Below are 8513 nucleotides of genomic sequence, written 5' to 3' on the forward strand. Positions count from 1 at the left end.
AACCACGTAAACCTTGGTCTTATTTACATTTCAGCACTTTATATTTATTTAGCCCCATGGATCTTTACTTATACGTTTTGTTTTCTTTGCTTGTACTTATATCCCGTGCGCAAACGCCTCACATGGAGTTGTTAGATGAGGCCATGATAAACCCGAAGGTTTTGAGCCAATGAATCAACACCAGGACATCATCATCACAAATCTCTTTAGATGATGATGATTGATTGTGAGCATTCGGATCCCTTCATGGTTTGTGTGTTCACAGTTTCATAATTTGGTACGATTGATCAAATTTTGCTTTTCTTAGCCATAACAAATGAAGGATTGGTTGTACTATAACCTCCATCAACAACAAGATTAATCCCACTTACATATTTAGATTCATCGCTGGCCAGATACAGTGCTGCCTCCGCTACGTCGTCGTCCCTGACTACGGTTCCTTTCAAGTTTGCGGACTTATAAACCATCTCCTCTAGCTTACTTGCCTCCATACCAGTTGCACCAGTAAACATAGGTGAGACAAGGAGAAATACAATTAACCCTTATTCCATATTGCCCCAATTCCACATACAGATTCTTTGTTAATCCCACAATTGCATGTTTATACATGGCATAAGCATGCGGAGTCTCACCAGCAACTACAGAAGCAACACTACAAGTGAACAATATGCTTCCTTCCTTGGCTGGAATCATAACTCTAGCAGCATGTTTAGCTCCCAAGACAGAACCAAGTGCATTTACATCAAAAACTCGCTTGTAATTTTCAAATTTACCACTCAAAATTGACCGGTCTAAGTCACCGGTGATTCCAGCATTATTGAACATTGTATCCAGCTTTCCATACTTCTTCATGGTTACATCGATTAGATTCTCCACGTCCTTTTATTTTGAAACATCGCAGTGAACATAGGACATGGTTACTCCAGTAGAATCCATTACATCTTTACAGACGGACGGCCCCAAATGGTCTTGAATATCAGCAATGATGACTTCGGCTCCATGACGAACGAACAATTTGGCGGTGCACTCTCCAATACCACTTGCACCACCTGTAGGATTCAAATATCGCACAACGGTAAGATTTTGCGAAATTATAGATAGAGCCTACGAAGTTATAGAGAGAGCTTGCGAGAAGGTAGTGAAGCTTGCGAGAATGTAGTTTGGGCGCGAGATAATATGAGTTGTACTCCACTACATATGAGCTGTCATCCACTATGTAAACACCTATATAAAGGGAAAGTCGGAGAGAGAAGAAGTTTAGAATTTGTATTATTATTATTTCCTTCTTCTTCCTCTACCAACTTAGAGCTCCAAATACTCATTAATGGAGTCTCCATGTAATCAAGATGTAATTACAAACAATCATAGTGAAGATCCCTAACCCCGTGGATGTAGATCAAATTGATCGAACCACGTAAATCTTGTGTATTATTTTCTATTTTCATTATCTTTATCTTTATTTTCATATCAAATAAGTTTAGATCTAGAAATCATAGTCATGATAATACAAGGGGTGTGTTGTAGGATTTCCTGCAATTACTTCGCACAGTTGATATTTCGCAGAGTTGATATTTGATTACTTCGCACAGTCTTTGATTATTTCGCAAGAGAGGGTTAGCACAATTGGTCAGGAGGAATGAATGCAAGCAGCAGGTCGCGGGATCAATTTTTTCTTCTCGCATGTTTATTTTTATTATGCGAAATGTATAAAAAATTGCCTCTTGCACAGTTGAAATTTGATTACTTCGCAAGAACTTTGATTAATTCGCAAAAGAGGCTTAGCACAGTTGGTATGGTGCGAGAAAATACAAGAAGCAGATCAAGGGTTCAAGTCTCACTTCCCACACTTCTTTTTGCTGCGCGAAATTCATACATTTCAAGGCATTTATTCACTTCTTTGACAACAACATCGACTCACATGAAAGATAAGTACCACTTCCTTGAACATTTTACTTTATACTAAGAACGAATAAAAAGATTTTTGATTTGATTTAAAAAAAAAGCGATTCAATCGCACGATTACAAAGATTTCAAGATTTCAAAGATTATAAAGATTACTAAGATTTCCAGATTACAAAGACTTCAAGATTACAAAGATTGCGAGATTTCAAAATTACAGAAAACTGAGAAAATTTAATTTATATGTTTCTCTAGAATATTTCTTTTACAGAGAATAAAAATATTTTTGATTTGATTTACAAAATGCGAAACAATCGCAGAATTATAAAGATTTCACAATTACAAAGATTTCAGAATTATAATGTATTAGAACTTCTCTTGAATATTTACTTTGCTTCAAATGATATGATATTATGAGAATGAAAGAATGAATGAAAGAATAAAAGAACAAAGAAATGCGAAAATTTCGCAAGAGACAACCTAAGATCCATAAAAATCTAAGATTATAATGGGGCGAACCTTTATGGCGTACACCCTAGTTCGCGAATAAAATTTCGCAAGAGGCAAATATAAGACCTAAAGTACGTCATAGAAGGGGGTACCTGTAGCATGACTCAGGGAAAAGGTTACACCGCCCCTGAAACCTGAGTCATGGAGATTTGGGGTCAATAAAGCCCATCCGGGAGAGGCACCTTGGATTCTCAGCCTAAGCATATGAGTTAGGTTGGGCGACTAAGGTAATAAGGACTCTCCCAAGGAGTGCAGAATCTGACCAAGGCGCCGAGGTACACGGTTGAGTCAAGAGTTCCAGGGGCGTTTGAAGCGTCCTTGCCATTCTTGATAAGTTTTGTCTTATACTGCACTCGACCCGAAGAAAACCCCACTTAGGGTGCAGTCTCGTAACCATAAGCCCTATAGGTAAAAGGGATAAGAGGTTGCGAAAACAACTGGTTGTTGTTAAGACCGGATGGGAGGACCTAACCTTGTATGGTGGAAGTACGCCTCCTTGAAATGGAAACAAGGGGGGAGATAAGGGCGGCACCCTCCATTAGGGAGCTGATAAGTGTCTTAAGACGCAAATGTCATGAGGCTTTTTACTCGCAAGGGTATTAAGGCTTATCATTTTTGTGCAACAATCCTGAAGAGGCAATAATACTAGAGAAAAAGATAAGATGGGATCAATGGGTCATTACATGAAAGTGTGAAGACGTCCTGCGATTTCGTTGCAAGACGGCAATGTCATGGGGCTTTATTTTTGCAAGAATATTTAGGCCTGTCATATTGTCGCAACAATCCTGAAGAGGCAATAATACAAAAGAGAAAGTTAAGGCAAGATCAATGGGTTTTTGCATGAAAGTGCAAAGATGTCCTACGATTTTGTCGCAATGACAAGAGGTGGAAAAATAAGACCTTTAACTAGGAAGGCAAAATAAGACCACATAAGAAAATGAGTAAGCAAGTAAGCTTGCGAGAATGATTATATGTAAGCAAACAAGCTTGCGAATATGTACATGGAAATGAAACTGAGGCAGTGAAAATGCCTCAGACTTGATATTATGATCATACTGTTATGAGATACTAATAGTGCAGGAAAAAGGAAAGATGGAACACAAGTAAGAACTTGTGAGGAACAATAACTACACGAAGAGGAATGCATACACTAAAGAAAAAGCCAGAGAAATGGAGAATGGAGGCAATTTAAAGATACATCAATTTTAGCGTGCAAAATGAGCTAAGTAACGCAAACATTAACTATATATTGCAATAGATAAGCATTCTCATCATACAAGCATCATACTCGCATCATAAAAGCATTGCACAAGCATTTCATGGCATAAACTTCGCATACACATTTCATAACATAATCATCACATAAGCATTAGATTCGCAGAATTTTTCAGAATTTCGCAGAATTGTTCAGAATTTCGCAGAATTGTTCAGAATTTCGCAGGATTGTTCAGAATTTCGCATAGTGATTCAGAATTTCGCAGAATGATTTAAAATTTCGTCAAATGTGTCAGAATTTTGCAGAATGTGATTATTCCGAACGATATGATTATTTCGCTCAATTATTTCACACAATTATAAGCAACTTGAAGAGATTATACTATCGCATGAGCACACCACATGAGACAGAGGCAAGATAAGAATGAGGAAACAATTCGCACATTCAACATTTTCTCAAGGATTCTACCTTCATAGATAAAGAACAGAGGCAACTATGGATTACCAAGAAAACATTTTATGTTCTTTATCTCCTCGTCAAGAATCATTTCCAAAGTGGACGTACAACAACAAGAATCCTCACCAAAAATAAAGTAATAATTTCGCAGGAATAGAGGCAATACTTATAATTCAAGGACAGATACTTCTTATTTACTTCGCAGAGTTCTTCTTATATTTCGAGGATTGAGTACTTCTTATATTTCTTCAAGGATACTTCATACTTCGCATACTTCAAGAGATGATACTTCTTATTTACTTCGCAACGCTCCGGAACTTCACAAAAGAATAGAGGCAAGTACGTACTTTTCAAGTCCAATATTCTTTCGCTCGTTCCTCCAACAACTACTACTACAAAGTGGATTTTTCCTTAAAGATCGCTCTTCAAGCAATATTCAAGGAAAAAGAGGCAAGATGTAGGATCCAAATATCGCACAACGTTAAGAGTTTGCGAAATTATAGATAGAGCCTGCGAAGTTATAGAGAGAGCTTGCGAGAAGGTAGCGAAGCTTGCGAGAATGTAGTTTAGGCGCGAGATAATATGAGTTGTACTCCACTACATATGAGTTGTCATCCACTATGTAAACACCTATATAAAGGAAAAGTCAGAGAGAGAGAAGAAGTTTAGAATTTGTATTATTATTATTTCCTTCTTCTTCCTCTACCAACTTAGAGCTCCAAATACTCATTAATGGAGTCTCCATGTAATCAAGATGTAATTACAAACAATCATAGTGAAGATCCCTAACCCGTGGATGTAGATCAAATTGATCGAACCACGTAAATCTTGTGTCTTATTTTCTATTTTCATTATGTTTATCTTTATTTTCATATCAAATAAGTTTAGATCTAGAAATCATAGTCATGATAATAGAAGGGGTGTGTTGTAGGATTTCCTGCAATAACACCACCTGTTATGATTGCTACTTTGCCTTCTAACCTGCATAAAGGAGACATTCTTTTACTCTTGGTGCACGGATTATAATCAAGAGCTGACCAAAAAACAGAAAAACCGTTTCTAAATTGGTTCACTTACTTCTTGGAGATGGGAGCTACCGATGAAGAACTAGAATTACTCATATCTTGAATGCAACAACTTCAGGAGAACTATGAGCATCTTACTCAGCTAAATTATGTACATGAGTCGACCAAATAATTGATTTAGGTAGCGGGGACAAACTTTATGTAATACTTAATGATTTATATACCAGAAAGAACAAAAGAGAAAATGTTAAAAAAGACATCCATTGACTTGTCCTCTCGAAGCAGTACTAGCAGTGAATAGTATGCTTCCTTTCTTAGCCGGAATCATAACCTTGGCTTCGTGTTTAGCACCCAAAACTGAACCAATTGCATTTACATCATGAACTCTCTTGTAATTTTCATATTCACTATCAAAAATTGATTGATCCATATTCCCGGAGATTCCAGCATTATTGAACATTATATCAAGCTTTCCATGGAGGTTCCATCGACGAGACTTTTCACGTCCTGTTCCTTCGAAACATCACAGTGAACATAAGATACGGTACCTCCTACAGAATTGGTCACATCTTTACAAACAGAATATCGGCAATGACTACTTTGGCTCCATAACGAGCAAACAATTTGGCCGTGCACTCACCGATACCACTTGCACCACCTGTTATGATTGCTATTTTGCCTTCTAACCTGCAAAATAGACAAACTTATTAGAGGTTTAATATATAAGATGCAAAAGTATCCAAATTGAACTGTTCTTGTAGGAGTTAAATATCGCACACGTTAGTAATCAAGCGAAGTAAAGAATATAACTTAAGCGAACAACATCGCACACAACAAAGTTGAGATGACGCACCAGATGATGTCAGCAAAGTCACGAATAAAGTGTGAAGAAATGTGCGAGGAGGTACGCTATGTGAAATGAGCGATTGTATATGAGCGAATTTGTCGCATGGTGATCCCGAAAATAATGGGTTTCTTAGCTGTCATCCACTACGTAAAATTCTATATAAAGGGGAGAGGTCATTGTTTCTAGGAGAATTTTGAGGTAAGTCTTGATCAATAAATAGGGAGAGAGAGAAAGTGAATCTAGGTTTCAAGTAGAATTGTTGTAATACTTGAATCTATTTTTTAAACATTCCCAATCTTCAATTAATAAGACAAGAGTTCATAATGATCACCTAGAAATTAAATCAGTTTTAGTGTGGTGTAGTTATAAGATTTCTTACAACTACATTTTTGGCGCTAGAAAACAGCTCTGGATGATAATTCCTGATAGTATATCATAGATTTTAAGGAAAAAAGTGAGATCTAAAAATTTAGAAATGGTAAGGATCGAGTCTATTGTTGAACAAAGAATGACAACTAGAAGAAGTAACAGACTTGCTGAACGAAGACGAATTACAAATCTTGAGCAACAAGAGGAAAGAATGGAAGAACATCAAAGAACAGAAATTCCAATTGGATCACAGAGAGAACAAGGACAGAATAATCATATAGATTATGATAGAGTGAGTGTCCATACTGCGATGACGAATTCCACAGAGGAAGGACAGAGAATTGGGAACGAAGAACCAGTTACAGCGAGTGAAGGAAATATGACGATTGCAGAGCTTAGGCAAAGATTACTAATTGAAAGAAATAGAGAAGAAGAAGAGCGTGCGAATCTAATCCGTCAAAATGATGATTTACGAGAAGAGAATCTTAGACTACAAGAACAAAGGTCAAGGAGTGATACACGTTCAAAGTCAAGATCAAGTAGAAGTTCCTCCAGACAAAGTCAATCTAATCGAAGAAATGATAGGTGAAGGCAGCATATGGAAGTCATTGAAGAAAACTCGCAAGAAAATGAAAATTTGGAAGATCAAAGGGAAAGGAGACGAATAGTTAACTTAGAAACTAATCGGTATGAACATCCGCGGGAACTTCTTCGTCGTGCACATATTAATTTTGAAAGGGAAGAAGAAGATCCAAGGCAAGGACAAATGATATTATATGACAGAGAAGTATTAAGAGACGAATGTGAGCGCGAACGAGAGACTTCACGTACAAGAGATAGACAGAGAAGAAGGGAAAAATTAGAAGAGAGAGAATTACAAAGCGGATTGCGCCATATTGATAATCGTGTAAGGGGACGCGAGTGTCATCGCATGGATGATATAGATCAAGGTCGAGTTATACCACAAGAAAGAGAAATATCAAGACATCGATATGATCGCACAGGCAGTGAAAAAAGACATGATAGAGTACAAATTGAAGCAAATAATGAAAGGCGTGGGAGAAGAAGAGAAGAAACTGAACAACAGGAGATACAAGAAGAAATACGCCAAAAAAATCATGAGAATAGATTGAGACAATCAAGATTAAAAAGACCCATGCGAGAGGATTTGGATCAATCATTAAGAGAAGAAATTCTTAAGGAGATGGCAAAATTAAGAGAAATGATGACTACAAAGAGAAATGATGGAAGAAGACAATTAGAGGAAGCAGTGGAGGAAGCTGGAAAACCTCCATTTACAAAAGAAATTCAAAGAGCACCGATACCATCCAAGTGCAGTTTACCGGCATTTACAAGTATATTTGATGGAAGTGCATGTGCGATACAACATGTGAAAGCTTATGCAAGATCTTTATTGCAGTGGGAAAATTTTGATGCAGTAATGTGCAAGTATTTTGCTGCAAGTTTAGCAGGTGAAGCTTTGAAGTGGTATGAAGGACTTCCTGTAGAATCCATTGGTTCGTTTCGTCACTTACAAAATGTCTTTTTGGGGCAATACATAAGTAATAATCTATCAAGACCAGGGATTGAGACTGCATTTGGACTTCGCAGAAGAACAAATGAAAGTTTGCGTCATCTAACGACACGTTGGAGAACAACATGTAGTGAAATGGGAAGACGGGTGGATGAGAGACATCTTATTCTCGCATTCATTAATGCTCTCTTTGCAACAGACCTATTATATACCCAAATCTTCAGTGTAAAGGATACAATCACAATGTCGGAACTGCGCGAATTTCAAGAAGAATACATAGCACTTGAGGAAAAGCAAAGAGATATGGAATCTTACCCAGTTGCAATATGTGATTCGAAAGGTGGAAATACAAGTTTACTTCTGAGGCTCACAAATGATGTTGCGAGTAGATCGCAGGGTAATCAAGGAAGGAACAATGTGGAGATGGAACAAAAATTAGTGGCTTTGTGCAGTGCAGATCAAGCAGAGTTTGATAAAGAGTACAGAGACAAACAACTTCAAAATCGTGGAGGTACTGACACAGTTCAACCAGGAATTTCTGCAGGACAACAAACACATTATATCAAGAAAGCTGGGAGAATAGTGTGGGAACAGATAAATTTGCCGAAGTTGAACACTACAGTGGATAAAGTATGGGAAGATGCTCTCCTAATGGAT

The 8513-nt window shown here is 37.4% G+C and overlaps 2 pseudogenes; both read right to left on the reverse strand.

Annotated features, from left to right (window-relative positions):
• Positions 1–287: 287 nt before the first annotated feature.
• Positions 288–5202, reverse strand: LOC113312546 (annotated as a pseudogene).
• A 151-nt stretch (positions 5203–5353) lies between these two features.
• LOC113312547 lies at positions 5354–7217 on the reverse strand (annotated as a pseudogene).
• Between the last annotated feature and the right edge of the window lie 1296 nt (positions 7218–8513).

Source organism: Papaver somniferum, chromosome 9, assembly GCF_003573695.1.
Source record: "Papaver somniferum cultivar HN1 chromosome 9, ASM357369v1, whole genome shotgun sequence".
Lineage (NCBI taxonomy): Eukaryota > Viridiplantae > Streptophyta > Magnoliopsida > Ranunculales > Papaveraceae > Papaver > Papaver somniferum.